Raw genomic sequence first — 20,190 nt, 5'->3', positions numbered from 1 at the left:
AAAGAGAGAGAGAGAAGAGATTCAACTCATGGGATTGGAAAACAATTAATTAAAATTGAAACCCTAATAAGGAAGTTTCCATATCATTAGTTTCATAATGCACCTGCCTCTGCTTATTTCACTGTCACTAGTAAAATTTAATTGCTTCATATTTTATATTTATTATTTTGCACATAACATGTGCTTTAGATTATCCAATATATCTCACATAATAGAAATCCTTTATATACATACTTTAGAAATTCTCATGATTATATTTTTAGTAATTATGTTGTCTCTTAAGCTTTCTGTATCTCTTATGGCAGCATCTAGCTTCTAAAATTCGAATTTGAACCTTGAATGCAAATTGGTACACACTACAGAGATATTTTTTAAAAATTATGTTCATTGCTTCAATAACCAAGGTTCTGAATATACACAGATATAGAGTTAATAAATCTAATGGCAATATTTCCTTTGAATTTTGGGATAGAAACTTTCTGATTTTATTTTTGTATAGTTTTTGCATATAAATTTAATTCTTCTAGCACTACTTTTATTTCCAGTTCCAAATAATTTCACACCTAAATGGCTTAATTACTTCCTCTGAAAATTTTATGGGAAAAAAAAAACGAAAACAAAAAAACAAAACAGGCCAGAGAGCTAATCTTTTTCTAGATGGCAGACCTGCTAAATCTGCTTCTCCAGAATAAGTGGGGCTATGAAGACTGCCAATGTAGTTCACAAGGGACCCTCTCTCCAGGTTTAACTTTGACATCCTTTGAAGGGCTAAGGTAATTCGATTGCTTCATAAAGAAGAATAATTTGGTAATGCTTATTGAAATACAAAGCTTAGCATAACTAAGTGCAGGGTTTCTCAAAATTTAATAGGGTTATGGTTTCAGTTTCACGATGTCTAAAAGGGAACACTGCACCAGAGTACAAAATAATCTTGCAGAACTCTTTTCTCATTTCTCTGCAATACAATTCTGAAGTCCTTGAGTCTTCCCCCTTCCATATATAATTCTCTCTCATTCTCTCTCTCTCTCTCCTACTAGCATTATCCTAAAGAGATATTTACAGAGAACTAGTTAAGATAAAAGGCTAAGGATGAAACCCTTCCTGGAGGTGTATTTCCACTATATTAAAATTTATAATTGCCTTAAAAATATCTCAAACACAGTCCAGGGCCAGGATTGTGCTGGTAAAAATAAGGCACTTGCCCCAGGACAAAATTTAAAGGGAACCCCCCCAAATCAGTAATCAAGATAAACATCATTTTAACATGATATTCTAAAACATTAAAATTAATGTAAAAATCCATGATGAACAAAATATTAAATAAAAGATTTTATATACTATATCTAGCTAAATAAGTCCTTACACTTATTTCATTCTAATTGGTTAATTGTAGCGTAACTATAGTCCCATTTATAAACATTGGTATAAATATTAAGCATTAAATCTACAAATTTATTATTTGTCTTCCCTTATAAGTTTAGTGTTGTTGATCATATGAGCTGCACTTTATGTTTTGCTGCTGTTTCCAAAAGAATCACAATTCTTTGTGATATTTAGTAGTATTAAAATCATGTTTCCTAAGGGGTCTAATTTAATACAATGCTATTCTTCTCCCGTTATTAATAAAAATCAAGCCATTCATGTGTTTGACATAAGGCTATAATTACAGCTACTTAATTTCACCTTGATGCAACTATTACGCTGATTTTAGGTTTAAGATTTTTGAACATTTTGAATCCACAAATAAAAATAACGATAATAAACTTTTTAAACTTCCACACAGAAGCACGACAGTAAGTGTGACTTTGTAATTTACAAATAAAGAGTCAAAATTAGAGGACACCACCATGACTTCAGACACTTTGTTGATGCTGTTACTGGAGGGGTGGCTCACACTGACCATTGCCAACACACTGTTTCCGGAAAGACCCCCAGAGCTTGTATAGGTCCATATAAATAATAGAGCTTTATGCATAATAATAGCAAAACAAATGTCCTTAATAGCAACAAACATAAAGGTTTCAATTATTTAAAATTTGAGAAAAGGTAGACAATGGGTGCCTAGAGAAAATTTCTTACTGAATATCCACTTCCTTGTCTGTTTCTCATTTTGCTTTGCTTTGAACAGAAGGGTCAGCCTTTCAACTGACCTAATGAAAACACTGCTGCAAAAATTAGAGGCCAACCTGTGTGCAACTGCAGTTCAGCCAGAAAGAATGCTAATTCTTGGCTTCAGTGCTTTCTTTAACGGAACTATTCAGGCCTTTCTGTGACATGGAACACTGTGATCAGCCAGGAACTGTTGGAGATGAAAATAACCTTTGTTTGTTATAACCCCCAAAATGTAGTTCTTTTTCAATGTCATAAGAGACCTTTGCACCTAAGGAAAAAAAAAAAAAAGGCAGGGGTGGGGTGGGATGGTGGAATCAACCATGCCATAGTCATTTTCTTTAAAGGGTCTGATTTTCTAAGTTAGTATATGCACACAAGGTATTCAGAAGAGCAGCACACTTAACGGCTTTAACAAAAATATATCATTTCGAAATTGCTCAGGTATGGTCAAGCAGAGGTCAGGACACAGAGGTCTGGACATGGAGGAGGAGAAGCTGTTCTGAGGGCCCCCTCTAGCCTTACAGGCTGGACAACATTGACTTCTCACTTGAAGTGCCCTTTTCCATAAAACAGCATTATTAATTCCCATGTCATCAAGTTGTGATAAGAATTAAGTAATAGGACCCTAAAATAATTTTTAAATTATGAACTGTTACACAGATGTCATGAGGAATTTAAAAGATAACAAAAAAAATAAGACTATAAAGTAAGGTTGTAAAGCCATTTGTACTAGAAAGAAAATTAATTTTAAAATCATTGTCATCAGTCTACAAAAGTACAAAATAATACATTAAGATATTACAATTAAATCTTTGTTTGTTTGTTTGCTTTTTTAGGGCCGTTCCCATGGCATATGAGGTTCCCAGGCTAGGGGTCAAATTGGAGCTGTAGTTGCAAGCCTACACCACGCCACAGCAACGCAGGATCGAAGCCACATCTGTGACCTACACCACAGCTCATGGCAACGCCGGATCCTTAACCCACTGAGCGAGGCCAGGTATTGAACCTGCATCCTCAGGGATGCTGGTCAGATTCACTTTCCACTGAGTCATGATGGAAACTCCTGAAATCATTTCTTACATTAAGACTTTCCCTCTTAGGAACATGAATTAAAGATTGAATTAATATGAATGATCCTTACAATTTACTAGCTTAGGGAAGTCAGTTCATTAAGAAAAACACTTTAAATATTATCTTTACAAAAAAACAAAAAACAAAAAACAAAACAGGAAAAAATCAGAAAGTGGACTGGAAATTATCTAAGTTTGATACCTTTCCAAGTAGTATTTAAGTAACACAAAAATATGGGCACTAAAAATAAAAAATTTCATTATTAAGGAATAACTGAATAGTGAATATTTTACATTATACTCTTATTTGACCATTAGTAATCACCAGAGTAGACATCATAAAAAGTGGAAATATCCAAATACTCTTATTGAGTACATTAAAAATACATTGCTCCTTGCATCTGTACATTTGCTTTCTTTAAAATAATTTTATAAAACACAGGCAAGTTTTGTATGGCAAAAGAATTCTGAATAAAGCATATAAAATTCTTAATTTTTTATGCTTTTTTTAATTTTAATTTTTTTGCTTTTTTTTGTCTTTTCAGGGCTGCACCTGACACATATGGAGGTTTCCAGGCTAGCGGTCCAATCGGAGCTGCAGCTACAGGCCTACACCACAGCCACAGCAACATGGGATTGGATCCGTGTTTGTGATGTACACCACAGCTCATGGCAACACCAGATCATTAACCCACTGAGTGAGGCCAGGAATCGAACCTGCAATCTCATGGTTCCTAGTCAGATTCGTTTCTGCTGTGCCACAACAGGAACTCCAATTTTTTATCTTGATTATCTTTTCTCTTTGTTCTACCAACTCTCTTTCAGAAATATTACTGACTCTGGGTTTTCATTAATATTAACATGTGATTTTCAACTCTATTTTCATTCCTAATCTCTCTTTGCAAGTCCATATTCAATTACCTACTTGGATATTTCCTACAAACCCTTTAGCCTGTTCCAAAACAAACTCAACATCTTGCATTTGATGACATCTGCTTCTGTACCTATATTTCTTTCAAATTGAAAAGAATTGCTACCCACACAGTGAATCATGTCCAAAATGTGGCGGTCACAACCCTGCTTGATCTCAGACCCATCAATGGATTCTACTTCTAAAACGTTTGTCATGTTGGAAGTCATTCTCACACTCCAACATTTCTTCTCATCCTCTCAGCAATGTATCATACTCTACTACAGTGTTTCTCTATTTAGAAAGGCCCTATTGGGGCTTACTGGATAAGTCAAGCAGGAGAATCAACTGAAAGAGTACAGGAATTTTAGTATCCCACTCCCCATTAAATGCTCAGAGCACCCTACAGTCACTGGCATGACAAACCTCCCCATCACACACCTTTCTACATATCTCGGAAGGTGATGATACGGTTCTCTAAATATCTCATTAAATGTCCTGCCTCTGAGCCTTTAACACCTACTCTGCAGGAAAGCTCTTTCCTCCCATCTGTCTAGAAAACGGCCAGGCACTGCTCAAGCCTCATCGTGTAAGACCTTTCCTTCTCTGAAAGCTTCCCTGAGCTGAACTGGCCATGCTCATCTTTATCTTCCATAACACTGCAAATATCTTTTGCATAGGACTTGCCCAATTTTGTCTTAATTTTTTCCATGTCTTCTTCTCTTCAAAACTATAAGCTCAATCAAGGCATAAACCATGGTTTTTCATCTTTCATTCGTTCTTTCATAATTAAATAATGTTATAAATTTTCTCTTGGCAAAAAAGTATGGATAAATGTTACATAAGCTGTTTCTAACTGTTCTTGTTAAGGTTACCAAGGATCTTGGAGTTCCCGTCATGGCGCAGTGGTTAACGAATCCGACTAGGAACCATGAGGTTGCGGGTTCGATCCCTGGCCTTGCTCAGTGGGTTAAGGATCCAGCATTGCCGTGAGCTGTGGTGTAGGATCCCGAGTTGCTGTGGCTCTGGTGTAGGCCGGTGGCTACAGCTCCGACTCTACCCCTAGCCTGGGAACATCCATATGCCGCAGGAGCGGCCCTAGAAAAGGCAAAAAGACACACAAAAAATATGGTTACCAAGGATCTCAGGTTATCAAAATCAATAATCACTTTTCTGTTCTTATATTATTTATTACTACATATTACTTATATTACTTGGGAGCATTCAGCAAAATTAACCACTTTGTCTTGAAACACATTTTTCCTTGATGCTATTAGAGGAAAACCGTAAGAGTTTTTGGTCCACTTCTTGCTTTCCTTTGATGGTTCTTTTTTCTTGCTCTATCTCTGAAGTTGGAATGCTTTAGGATTATTCTCTAGCTACACACTCCCCCTACATCACCTCTTTAAATTTATGCTCCTAAGGATGACTCTCTAATCTATATCTATATATCCATTTCCAACTTTTCCCCTGAGCTCTAAATTTCTAGTGCTAAATCGACATTCCTACTTGGACATCAAATAAGTATCTGAGTTTAGCATGGCCAAACTTGACATATTCTCCCAACTAATTTTCTCCTGAGTCTTTTCCTCAGAAGAAGAGGTGATAAATATTTGGAGACAAATACCAATCAGTGACAAATAATTACTTTCCCCTCAACCCTCTCTGTGATGAGCATGTTTCCCACTCTATGAATTTTGAACTTAGCCCATCACTTGCTTCGGCTAATGAAAGCACTGATGGGAGCCGATGTGAATGAGTATCTGTGAGCAAAGGCTTTAAAAGTGTTTGCCTGGCTTGGCTTGGTCCATGCTATTCCTCTCCCTGATGCCTATGCCCCAGGCACACCTCTTCCATATCCTAAGACAGGCATGCCCAGGTAGATACTGGATCCCTAGTGAGAAATTCTGAGAGACTCCAGGCTGGAATCTGAAGCTTGGAGCAAAGCTGCTGCAGGCAACACCAGACACATGAGTGAAAAATAAGTATTCTTATAAGTTTTGAGTATAATGGAATCTATTCACAGTAAATACACGTACTTTTCAATGAATAAGCCGTGGATGTCTCATCCTTCTGAAGCCCTACTCTGTTTTCCTTATTTTGTTCTGAGGCACCTTGCACAAAGATCAAAATCTTTAACAAGCCTTTGCAAAGCCCTCTGTGATTGTTCCCAGTCGCCTCTTTAACTTCACATTACTTCCATTTTCTTTCCTATCTCTGCACACTGGCCATAGTGGCCTTCTTTCTATTTTCCTAATTCACTATGCTTCTCCTCTCCACACATTAGCTCTTACTATTTTTTTCCCACCCTGGAATATTCTTTGCAGCATAAGCTCCTCCCACCTCACCTCATTTACTTAATACAGTTCTGTAAACTTTCAGATCTCCACTTTAATTCCCCTAACGGTGAAGTCTTCACTGACCTTCACTCAAGGTTAAGGTTCCTCTAATAGTTTTATAATCTTATTTTATTTTCCTTCAGACCACTGATCTCACTATTTAACTACATATTCTTCTTATTATTATGTGATTAATTTCTGTCTCATCCACTAGATATACTAGATATAAGCCATAGCAGACTAAGGGACCATCAGTGATTTTACTCTCCATTGTAAAAGGAGAGTAAATCATTGTAGAGGTCTAGAGCTTGCACATGGTACAGCACAAATCAGGGTCTCCGTCAGTTTTTTTAAATATCAAATTTTTAAATGTTTTATTTGTTGTTTTTGTTTTGTCTTATTTTGGTCATGCCCAGGCAGGCAGAAGTTCCCAGGCCAGGGAATGAACCTGTGCCACAGCAGGGACCCAAGCCACAGGAATGACAATGCTGGAGCATTAACCCACTCAGCCACCAGGGAACTCTCTCTCTGTAAGTTCTTCTATATAAAGAGTAAAGATTCAAACTGACCAGGATGGAAGATAATATGAGAAAAAGAATGTGTATATATATGTATAACCAGGTCACTATGCTGTACAGCAGAAATTGACACAACACTGTACATCAACTATAGTCTAATTAAAAAAAAAGATTCAAACTGAGCTTCTCATGTACAAGTCTGTTCTTCTTCTCACTATTACATGCAAAATTTACCCTTGGACACGATATAAGGAGGGCTATTTTTTGCTTTATTTTCCTTTGATCCCATGCTCAGTTTTTGTGATTGCACATATTGTTCATCTTAAATATTGCAGATACTTTTTCTGCTTAGGTAGAATTTTATGTTGGATAAATTCTGATTACCTCTCTGATGTTTCAAAATCATTTAAAATGCTAATCCTGTCCTCTAAGATGACATGGACCAATTCTCTTCTTTCTCATCTTGATTTTTACCTACTAAGTTAAAGAGTGCAATTAGCAGTCCATTACTGATGAATGTATTACATAAAATGTCAAGGGTTTGCCCTAAGTCTCTCTTATGGGATAGTTTAAGCAAATTCTCTCTTCTTTAGAAATTGTAAATGGTTAACGTAGAAGTGACCATTTTGTATTTACAGAAGTAAAATCCATGAAGGAGATACTCAATATTCCTCTCAAAGAGAAGAAAAAAAAAAGTCTAACTTAAGTTAAATATATGCTTAGTTGTAGTAACTGAAAGGATAATACAGTGGAGCTTGATTATGAATAATAAAGGAATCAAAATTCTGGAATATGGAGACCTTGTGGTGTCTGTTAGTCAATGTGCATGGTAACAACTGATGCTAACCAAAAAACACAGAGCAATCAGTTACGCTGCACACCATTCAGCTTACATTAAAATTCCGCTGTTAATTTGAAAGTTTGATTAAGCTTAGAAAGTTAGCATATTTGAAACAGCATTCTAATTTCTCTGTCATTCTAGCTTTTAATGATTAATCATTGAAAAAAAAAAAAAACAAAGAGCTCCTAAAATCTAAATGAACAGAAAAAAAGGTTCTAGCTAAGGTTAGAATGATGTTTGAAATAATGATAATAAAATGATTATAAAAAATTCATATTTGCAACTGCCATAAATCATTAGTAAAAAAAAAATTCTTATTTTTCCGAGTGTTTTACACTTGTCCAGGTAAGAAATAGCATAAAACTCAAAATATATTCTAATGCCACATGTCCAATGCCAGGTTAAGAACCAATAATCAAAATTATCTGAATCATATATTTTAGAAATGACTCCCTAAAATTGTATACTTTTTAGGGAAAAAAAGAAAAGAAAGAAAAAAGAAAATGCAGGTTAAACAGTAGAAATATTAACAATGGGTATTGAGGAATAAATAAATCTTTATTATCATAATTTCCTGAGTCAAAGATGCTTTTAAAAGATACCCTCTACTATTTTATGAGAAAATTATGTTGCATAAATAAAATGTTACTACACTAATTTATAGAGTATTTTTTCTAGAAACTGGTACTAGTTGAAGTGCTGTGGTGCAATGGGGTTGGCGGTGTCTCTGCAGTGCCAGGATACTGGTTCAATCCCTGGCTGTAACTGCAGCTCAAATCTGACCCCTGGCCAGGGAACACCATATGCTGCAGGGCAGCCAAAAAAGAAAAAAATAATAACTTTTTAAAAATTAAAAAATAAATAAAATAAATATTGGTACAAGTGGGAAATACTAACAACAATGTTTTTAGAAAAATCTGCTGATAATTTAACAATTTGGCTAATCTAAATATTTTTCTAAATTTATTTTACAGAGTAAGTATTTTTCCAAGGAAACATTTCAAAGTTCTGGCCCACACAGTTTAGTAAAACTGAATTTGGGGAAGCCAGGTAACAGAACATCGTTAGTCTTTAACTAGTAAATCAAAGAGGAACTGCTGTGTAACATACCTCTAATTAGAATCAGCAAGATTCTGGCTGTATTGGCCAAATCTGACCCCATGGGGTAAACCTTATGTTAATGATTATTAATTGAATAATTTGAACCACAGCCCATTTATATCTTTATAAAACAAAAAGAAAACATAGATCAAATACCAAAAACAACAATCCAAAAACATTTCCTAAAAGAAAGGGAAATGATTTGAAACTATATTTTGAAATTTCATATTATATACCTCAGAAAACAATCTATCCCACATCAAAACATAGTCTAGTAAAATTATTAGACTTTATAAAGAAAAAGAAAAAAAATGAGTGAAGGCATTCATATACAATGACTAAGTCACTTAGAAAAATAAAACCAGATTTTCATTTCAATAGCATCTCTCTCTCTCGTCTCTCTCTCTCTAAATATATATATATATATATTTATAAAGCCTATTTATGTTACCATTCATCTACTAATATTTATATATATTATACTTGCATTATTATATATTTGTATGCTATATATGTTACATATAAATAACAATGTAAGAATAAACTATTTTTAAAATAAATAATTGAATGAAAGGAATAGAGCGCAGGACATGAGCTACAAACTATTTTTTTTAAAATATTTGTTTTGTATTTTTGTCACTGATCCATATAAATATGTCACATAACTATAAGACAAAACCAAATTTTAAAGAAGGAGATCCTAAACTTAAAAGTAAAATGAAACCAATGATCCCAAATGTGTATCCAGGTAGTGTTACGACCATACTGAGGGAAACTCTTCCAAATGAGGAGTCGCTAATCAATGGACACAAGGTCTCAATTATGCAAGTTAAATCCATTCTAGAGCTCTGATGTACAAAAGTGTTCCTATAGTTAACAGTAGTGCACTGTGTACATAAAAATCTGTGAAAACGGTGGATCTCATGGTCTTTTGACAACAAAAATAATTTTAAATACACATTCATAGAATTTCTTGTGGGCCATTGTATGGGCAAAAGAACCGCAAACAAAAAAATTACATTCTATCAGTAACAATGATGTTGGTGATAACGTTGGCATTATAGACACTATAGTGTGTATAATGTTGGAAGAAATAAACATGTGATTTTGTGACATTATAAACTTATCATCCCTGATTTTCCTGACACAGAGATTCGTGAAATGGGACGATATAAAATATATTAACGAAAAATTCCTCGTCTTTAATTCCAGTTGTAAAATCAGTATGAACTAACAGTACATTCGATTTTTCAAAATCAAAACAAAAAATATTTATCTTATTCTTTCAACTGAAGAAACAAACAGAAAAGTAATAATGAACCCAGTAGCGATAAAATCCCCTAGCAGCAAAACTGAAGACTTGAACTTCGAAAAGAACCATAGAATTTGAAGATAATGATGATTCCGGATCTGAGGCAAGTTGTATAAGTTGATGAGGTATGGATAAAACCACATTCACCTTGAGCTGATAACTCCTGGAGCGGGGTCTTGTGTACATAAGGTCCCCTAACTTCTGTCTAGTTTTGTACATATAAGAACTTTGTAATAATAGAAACAAAAAACCCAGATCTGTTTGTATGCAAAATCTTATGAGTGTCCAAGTGTTCATAATCTATAGAAGACATAATTTTGAAACAGCTATAAAGAGCCACATTGCAACAAGTAATCTAAATGGTGCAATTACAGTCTGATTTTTCTACTTCAAAAAAGCAGTGTGCATTTCTTAGTTTAAGGTCCACTCTGGACTGAATTTTCTTCCCCCAAATTTATATGTTGAAACCCTAACCCCCAAAAGTGATGGTATTTGGAAATGGGCCCTTTGGTATGATTAGGTTTAGATGAGGTCATGAGTGTGAGACCCTCTGGATAAGATTAATGTCCTTATAAAACACCAGAGAGTTTATTCTCTTCTCACTCTGTCTTTTGAGGACACAGTGAGAAAGTGGCCATCTGCAAGATAGGAAGAGTGTCATCACCAGAACTCAACAGTGATGTTAAATTTCCCAGTCTCTAAAACTGTGACAAAATAAGTTTCTATTGTTTGACCCCACTCAGTATATGGTATTTTGCTATGAAGCCCAAGCTAACTAATACTGAGGTTTTCTCTTGGTAGGTGCCAGAATTAAAAATGGTAGATTTCTCTTTCAGTTGCCTGTAAAATTCTCAAAACACCAAAAGAACACTTTGTTTTGAACTTGAAATATTCTGAGTATATAAACATAAATCAACTACTGTGTAAAATATTCATACCACTGGAGGCTTAAAAAATGTAAATGATTAGAAACACTAAATCACTGATGTGATTACAGAATGACACTATAAGAATAGGGCAGCAACAATTAGAATCATGCTACATAATAACCATCTACAATGTGGAAAAAATACCTTGCCTTGGGTATCAAATTAAGGTGGATAATTTTACACTGTGTAAGAAGATGAATAACATATCTGGTATGTCAAAGAGAAAAGAAGGGGAAATCAATTTACATTTGTTATCTTAATTAATCCTTGAGAACACCACGGGCTCATTCTACTATGCAATGCTATTTCTAGTCTATTACATATAAACTAAATAGCATGTTAATTAATTCCCAATGTCTCTACTTATAGTCAAAATATAAGAACATAAATTTAACTCTAGTACTTTGTATTTAGCACAAAGTATAAATATATTTAAATGTTTATATACAGAAAGAACAACTGAAGATAGATAAATGGATTTTTTCCCTCCTTTTCTTTCCTGACTAATAAGATTTTCAATTCATTTTTAGTCTGGTTTCCAAAAAGAGTGAGCAAAGGGTGCAGTCGTATTGAGGGGGCATTAAATTTACAGTTGTGGAGTGCTAATATTTGGAAAGATGACTATTTGCTAGGCATAACAGTATCATGATAGTTGAAATCAATAAATCAGGAGATAGCTGTACTTCAAGTTCATTACCCCACTGGTGAGTCTTTCTGGAAGTAATGAGTGATAATATCTTTGAGTCCTAACTTCAGTAACTATGACAAGGCAAACAGAATAAGCTTACCTTTATATTTTTTCATTCTCGTGTTTCTGATTCATTTTTCGTGAGGAATGTAAATAGGAATTTTTATAAGAACAAATGCTCTGAGTTGGAAAATGGCTTTAAGAAAGTGCATTTGGATTCTGGAAGAAGTCACAGGAAAGTGGGAGAGACTACTTAACTCTATGGATATTTATTTATTCGTTCACTCAACAACTAATTATTGTCTGCCTACTATGTGTCAGAAATCTTAAGTCTGAGAAACCAGCCACAATTGAGATAAGAACAATCACTGTCTTCAAAATATTTGTATTCTCTAAGAGAGCTAGTATATAAAAAGAAGTAAACAAGATATTTTCAATTAGTCATAAATTTCATTAAAATATAAAACATGTAGAATATAGAGCATACCTCAAGGGGATGTTTTAGATTAGAGGATGGGGACAAGCCTGCTGAAGGATGTAATAGTTGAGCAAAGACCATGCAATAAATGAACTGGACGTCTGGGGAAAAAACATTCTAGACATAAGAAACATCTAATGTCCTAGATCTCCCTAACAACCTTCAGCTTTAACTTTATGATATTAGATCACCCATCCAGTACCGTTTTTTGGGACAGCCTCGTATCCACTTCTCAGAAATATTTGCTCATTGTCACAATCTCCAACACTAATCCATCTCAGTTTTTGTACCCATTAACTCCTTCAACATGCTGGTTTTTGGATTCCTTGATTTCCACTCATTCAGTGATCTTGTCATCAACACTACTTCAGCTCCTCTGGTCATACCAATACAGAAAACCCTCCATTGGCTCAATTTCTAGCATCACACTCCCTGACTACCACCTTCTTTTTTCCTAGTTCACTCACTCTAAGAACTCTGACTCCAATGCTTCTCCAACCCCATCAAGACCTATAATCCATGGAGGTACCAACTGTTTTCTGTCCAACATCCCCGACTCATCTCCTTGCTACTTTCCATACTGGTCATAAATTTCATGATACATCACTAAATTACTTCACTGTACAAAACTCCAGCTCTTTTGTCTCTTTCTTCACTCTGTTCTTGACTAAATCAAACCCTAGTTAAAATCAATTTCACTGTTTTGTGCCTACATCCTTGTATCTAGAGAAGGCTGGCAGAATAAATCACACCATATAATCATACTGAATGATTTCACTATACATTCATGAACAGTATCCTGCAAAGGGCTATTAAACCAGACAATTCATTCCCATTCTCCTAAATTACTACTTCATACTTACTCTTCTCTCCTTAGACTGTGAACATGTCCTCCCTATAGCCATTCTTACTGAATAAACACTGTACGAGAGTTATTCTACAGAACCCAAACCTCCATTTCTGCATAAGATTTCATTCCTCTAGCCTGCTTATATCACTCCAATAAGTCTCTCCTTTTCTTCTTGTGTCAACAATTGTTCATTTCTATTAATATACAAACTCTCTGTTACTTCTCTTTTCCCAAATATATTACTCTAGAAGGGTGACTAAATAAGAAATAAGAAAATAAATAGGTGCTTTGTTTCTGGAATAAATTTATAAATAGCAAGAATAACCAAGCGATTTTTTAAATGTTCAGAATTTATAAAGATGTAGTCGTATTTAAAATATAAGAAGCTACTATAAAACAATTATAATATAAAAATAATGCTAAAAATAAAAATAGAATTTTTTAATGGACCAGGGATACCTAAACAAAACTAACATTAGATGTAATAATCATGGCATTTCAAAACAAAAAAATAGGTAGGTTCTTTTTTTACAAAAACTATGAACATATTGATGATCTGGGGGAAATTTGCAACGTTATTAATAGGAAAAGGAAAATATCATTAAAACACAAATAACTATTACAGATTATTGCTCAGGAGAAAAAACTAGGCAATACGTATGTTTAATAATTTCAAAAGAGGATACAGAGATAGCCAGTACTATATGAAAAATAATCAACTTCACAAATATTTGATAATATAAAACAAAATAAGAAATATCATCATTGCTTATGTTTAATATATTTAAACTTAAACATTATACTTTATCATATATGCATATGTATATACACAGATAGACACAAACATAAACACAGAGACATGTATACTTATATACCTATCTGTAAATATAGTATACTCAGTATTGTGAAACACACAGGAAGTGAGTATCCTCACACTCGTTAGGGTATCAGTTGATAGCTCCCTGAAAATAACTTTGCAATAGGAAGCAAAAGTCTAAAAAATATTATTCTATAACAACAAAAAATTAAAAATAAGTTTCCAATAGTATATTAACTAAATAAATTATAATACATCCTTATTTTAGCATATGATAGAACAATTCAATATCATACTCTTAAAACATTATGTAAGGATATCTGATGTTGCCCCAAACACACCCCCAAATCTAAACACAGAATACAAAGCAATATCAAATAAATGGTCTAATTTTTCTAAAATATTCATTACAGTATTCATTATAAATAATACCCCAAAAGATGATTAGACAGCAGAGTATTAAGAGGGATTAGCAGATGCAAACTATTACACTTAGAATGGATAAGCAATGAGGTCCTACTGTATAGCACAGGAAACTATACCCAATCTCCTGGCATAGAACATAATGGAAGATAATATAAGAAAAAAATGTATGTATATTTGTGTGTGTGTGTGTGTGACTGGGTCACTGTACTGTACAGCAAAAATTGACACAATGTGGTAAATCAACTATACTCTAATAAAAAATTTTTAAAAAGGGGTGGCTATTCTGATGGAGCTATGAATAATTATAATTTTCTTTAGTATTTTCTACTTTTTTGTAGAAGCATATTCAGTATACAGCAGCTGAGAAAGCAAGATATTAAAGATGAAGATGGTGAAAAGGTGGGAAATTAGGAAGGATAATAAAGTTTTCTGCTCTTGACTCCTTCTGGTGGGAATTGGGCTGAATCAGTAGAGCCTCAGCGTAGTCACGTGGTTTGTGGCCCCTTGCACAGGAAAAACTAGCTTATTGTAAGTTTGAGCCAAATTTCACTCTATTTTCACCATCTCTATCACTACTGAATTTGCAAACATTTAGTTATTAAAACCACCAAAAGTAATTGTATATACTGCAGTGATGAAGAGATTCTAGGCTCTAAGTTCCAAGCATGCAGCTGGGCAGTCATAGAATATTTCTGAATTTAAGTACTTGTTTATTTAGTAATATTGGATGGACTAAGGGGAACAGCATTATCATTTTTATAAATCAGATGTTGCATATCTAAAAAGATTCCAAAGTGTTTTAGAGTTTCAAATGTTACACTTAAATTTTTGTCTTTAACTTTTGTGATATCATTTTAAAACATAAAGTAATAATCTCAAAATTATTAGAAACTCCCAGTAATAGAAATTAAAATTATAAACAATTCAATAAAACATGGAATTATCCTTTTTGGGGGGGGGGGCTCTGCACCTGCAGCATATGGAAGTTCCTATGCTATGGTTAGAATCAGAGCTGTAGCTGCTGGCCTGCACCACAGCCACGGCAACAGGGAATTCGAGTTGCATTTGTGACCTATACCACAGCTCACACAACGCTAGATCCTTAACCCACTGAGCGAGGACAGGGATCAAACCCACACGCATCCTTATGGATACTAGTCGGGCTCATTACTGCTGAGCCACAACAGGAACTCCTGGAATTATCTTATTTTGAATTAAATAAAAGGATCACAAATTGAAATCCACATCTGGATCACATTCATTAATGCTTGCACCAAGGAGAATGAGGGACAAGCCTGATCCTATACAAATTACATAATTAGTTTTTAAAATTTTATCAAATAAGAATAAAGTTTCCACCATTTGAAATATTTTAATGACTCTATATATTTCAACATTTTAACAGGAGTTTCTAGAACCTATAAGAAAAGAACCTTAAAAGTCCTAAGGTTATATTGTCTCTTGAGTCAAGCAAGAGAGTATTATTTATAGGACAATGAATGTACTACACACGTTGTAGGTCTGAAACAGTGAATTTAGGACAAGTTCAATTGCACCAAGGCATGGGCTAATAAACATCAGACAAAGCAGTCATTGTAAGCCAAGGCTCATCTATTATAACATGTGATCACACAAGGCATAATAAAGTCTTTGTTCTTTAAGTGCACAGTTGTCAAAGGGAATTATATATTCTAAATTTATTTTGTTAACTTGCTCATAATAAACGATCAAGTGTTTTGTAAGTGTAAACATTTTACAAATATAGAAATATTAAAATATCAAATAAAAAGATGAAATTTTACTCTATCTATAGCCAAATAAGTAATGATTGTAAAAATTAGATGTTAAGAACCACAAAATAAAGGTCATAGGATTTGCAGATGTCCCCTGTCAAGTATCATTTTCTTATATTAAAACCTTTGATTTATAGGGTTCCTTAAAGAACCTATAATCTCATTTAACCAATGTCAAAACACTTTGCAATTGAACAGATATCTCTAATTTATTCAGGAGAAGCCATCTCATAAGGCTCTTTCCTTTGCTTGTACAGCTAGTTGAGTCTGAGGATAGAACCACAGTCTTCTGAAACCTATTTCACGGTTCTCACTGAACCATTGTGTTTCTGCACAAAATCTTTGTTCATGTAAATGCCATTAGCTGAAAATCATGATTGCTTTTTTTTTTTTTTTTGCATTTTTACTGTGGCTCCCCTTGTGATATCAAATGACCCCATGTAATTTGTGAACTTCCCTTTTGTCATGCCCTGGAAACACCTCTCTTATTCATCTCTCCCCTTTGACTCTTTGCCGTGAAATAAAATGTTAAAATGATCAAAGCTTCCAAAGTTAAAAGAAATAGCCTAAATTAGAATGTAGGATATTTGAGGACTGGGGGTTTCATCACTTTTGTTCACAATGTCCATTTTGTTCAAGGCTCCCTGGGATGGTATCTGGCACAGAGGAGATACTTAGTAAATTTTTATTAAAACATAGATCTTCCCTGGACTCCACCTCACTTTAAAGCTACTAACCACACAGAATGTTTCTTTCCACAGTCATGGCCAAATACCTTGAAACATCAGCCAACTAGATTGAAGCTTCAAACCCATCACTCTTCAAAATTATTGCAGCCAACTAGATTGAAGCTTCAAACCCATCACTCTTCAAAATTATTGCCAGTTTTCAAGGAGTTCCTGTCATGGCTCAGCGGTAATGAACCCAACTAGTACCCATGAGGACGCGGGCTTGATCCCTGGCCTTGCTCAATGGGTTAAGGACACAGAGTTGCCGTGATCTGTGGTATAGGTCACAGATGCTGCTCAGATACCATGTTGCTGTGGTTGCGGTGTAGGCCAGCAACTACAGCTCCGATTTGACCCCTAGCCTGGGAACTTCCATATGCCATGGGTACAGCCCTAAAAGCCAAAATAAAAACAGAAGAAGATCAATAACTTCCTAATTCTCAGAATGTAATAGTCTCCTTTTAGTCTTCAACCTAGTCAAATTCATTTTAAAAACCTAGCACTCTGCCTTGTAAATGTTCATCTAGTTAATGCTACTGCTGCCTTGGCCTAGTTTTCTTTATCCTTCTCTTTTTTTTTTCTCCTTTTTTTTCTTCCCTTACTTAAAAAAATAATAAAGTTCTTTAATTATGACCTTGGCCTCCTCTCCTCACTTTGCTAAGTCACATCTTTTACATCATGGTTTAATTACCATATCTGTTCCACTAATACCCAAATCTCTTTGGGTAAAAGGATTGCATATTCTCTCTTCTCGAATGACCCACAGGACCCTAAACATCACATCTTCAAAATAAAAATTTTTATTCATAATCTTCTTTCACTAAACTGAGTTCTCTTGAGTTTATATACTTCTATTCCTTGGCATTTTTCGCTATTTATGATTCTCAGCTATCTATGATTTCTATTTCTTTGAAAAAAAATACAATCAAGAGAGAACTTCTAAATATTTATAGTACCACATCTACCAACTTACTTTCCTCTGTATCCATATATTACATATTTTCTTCTATTAATTTCCATGATCCACCCTACTTCTACCTCTAGCTAATCCATCCTCATATACTTGGAAGCCATTCATATCTTTCTAGCTACTCAAAGACATACTCCAGAATATCACCCTGCCTCTTACCTCCTTGATTTTTCCTTGATGATTATGCAACATTATGCAAACCTGATTATTAAAATGTTTTCATCTTAAAAATGACAGTGAACCTTCCTTGATGCACATTTCTATCCAACTATTGTTCCATTTCTCTGCTTTCTTTTATAGCAAAACTCAAAAGAACTGATAATACTATCTCTTCTTGAGGTAGGAGCTAGCTGACACCTAGGCTGAGCAGCTGGAACTTGTCTCCTCTTACTTTGAGATAAAAATAACAGCAGGAACAGAACTCTGCTTGAGCAAATGATAAGGTGGCCACATTTTTCTAGGGATCAAGGAGACCTCCCAGGCCACACATGCGCAGAATAGATCCTAGAGTCATGGAAGGGAGGGGGTGCCAGCCCATTATATGCCCTGCCAACCTCCGAGAAACCCTGATGCTGGAATCTATTTTGGTTGAAAGATGTGCATGCACATGGGGGAGGGTCCTGAGTCAGGCTAGAAATGGACAAGCAAGGCAATGGCCAAAGGAACCAGAAAACTGCTCCCATATAAGCAATTTAAGCTACCCGAAAAGCAAGACTCTCTCTCTAAGCCCACTGCTGTGTCCTTTCCACATGCATTTTGCTTCTAGTAAATGCTTTACCTGCTTCCCTACCTTCTGTCTCTTTGCTGAATTCTTTCTTCAAAGAAGGCAAAGATCAAGGTCCTATGTCAAGCCTGCTGGCCCTTGCGGTCTAGCAGTTGGAATTCAGTGATCCTACTTCAACTCACTACACATTACGTCCCCCCGCTCAACCCACACACATAAGATCACCCTCCTCTTCTCCTAGTCCCTTGAACCAATTCAAGCAGGATTATCTTCTTGCCAATTCATACAATAAGTTCTTTTCAAAGCCCTGGAGACTTCTACACCAAATCAAATTAATGGCCAATCCTCTGTTCTCATTTTATAGGACTTAGTAGGAACATTTGACAGTACATCACTCCTTCCATCTCAAGACAGTTTCAAGACTTTCTGAGTATACAAAATAGTGAAAACCCTGTCCCCAACTCTTCAGGTCCCAAAGCCCCTTCTTCTGAAAGCTCCCCTTCCACCTTAGACAGATTTTCTGAAGCTCTTCATAGCACCTATTACCACCTGACATATATTTACTTTTTGTGAAATGTAAGCTCAGTGACAGAAAGGAATTTGTGTTATATTATTTATTTTTACTATTTATACCAATATACAAATTAATGAATTTATTTCAGACTTTCCTAATTCTTATCTGCACTAGATCATGTGACTTCCCGGTATGTGTTTCTATAAAAATTTTCTTTCCCTTTAAATCTACTTTTCAAGCTATTATCTTTCCAAAGCATAGATCATATTATATAGTAAATAAATCTACAACAATGTAGCATGCTAAGAAAAAGGAACAATCGATATAATATCTTTCATGGCTTGAGGAAAATTCTTATTTCATTGAACATTTGCACTAGCCAATTGATACGTCTTTTAATTGCTATTAAAACATGGTACTTAGGAGCACATTATAACACTCAAGATCATATATATTTGGATTATAATTGTGACTCACCTTATTTTTATTATCCATGAAAATGGGGTGACCATAAATAATATCTGGTTCCCAGAGTTTCTTGAAGAATTAAATGAACTAATGTGAGTAGCTATTACTACTGCTGCCAAACAGATAGGTATTCTTTTTCCTTAGTGCTCACTCAGCACCTCCTACCTACCAAGTTATTGATGAAAAAAATTATTGAACTGATTTTATATTCTGGCTCTGAGCCATCCAAAAGAAGCCTTATTTCCTTCATTTGAAAGCTAGCTCAAGTAGTACCAAAATACTACACAATACTATTTGCAAAAACATATAGGACTAAGCACAATCATTAAAAGAAATATTTTTTGGTCAAAAATATCACTGAGAGGTGGACAATGGAGACACAGGCTGTTTACTTTAAATATACTATACATCTACTTTATTACAATACCTGAAGCACTGTGTAAAATCAATGAGTATTAATTTATGGTGATTTACTTTAGAAATCTTTAGAAAGAGACAGCTCTGTACAATTATTATCTAGTTCAGTCCCTGACTGTTCTTAAAAAAAATGGAATAGAATTCCAGAGAGATAATAAACCATTAGTGCTCTTTAGATAGAACTA

General features: G+C 34.6%; 1 protein-coding gene across 4 annotated transcripts in view; it reads right to left on the bottom strand.

Annotated features, from left to right (window-relative positions):
* Nucleotides 1-20,190, bottom strand: part of CNTN1 (contactin 1) — a 327,378-nt gene that overhangs the window by 266,054 nt on the left and 41,134 nt on the right. The gene's annotated exons all lie outside the window — the stretch shown is intronic.

The sequence above is a fragment of the Sus scrofa genome, chromosome 5, assembly GCF_054392235.1.
Source record: "Sus scrofa isolate SSC_HxYL_T2T_F1_AM1 chromosome 5, Sscrofa_HxYL_maternal_Yorkshire_Landrace_v2.0, whole genome shotgun sequence".
In the NCBI taxonomy this organism is placed as follows: Eukaryota; Metazoa; Chordata; class Mammalia; order Artiodactyla; family Suidae; genus Sus; species Sus scrofa.
This window is presented reverse-complemented; position numbering and strand designations above follow the sequence as displayed.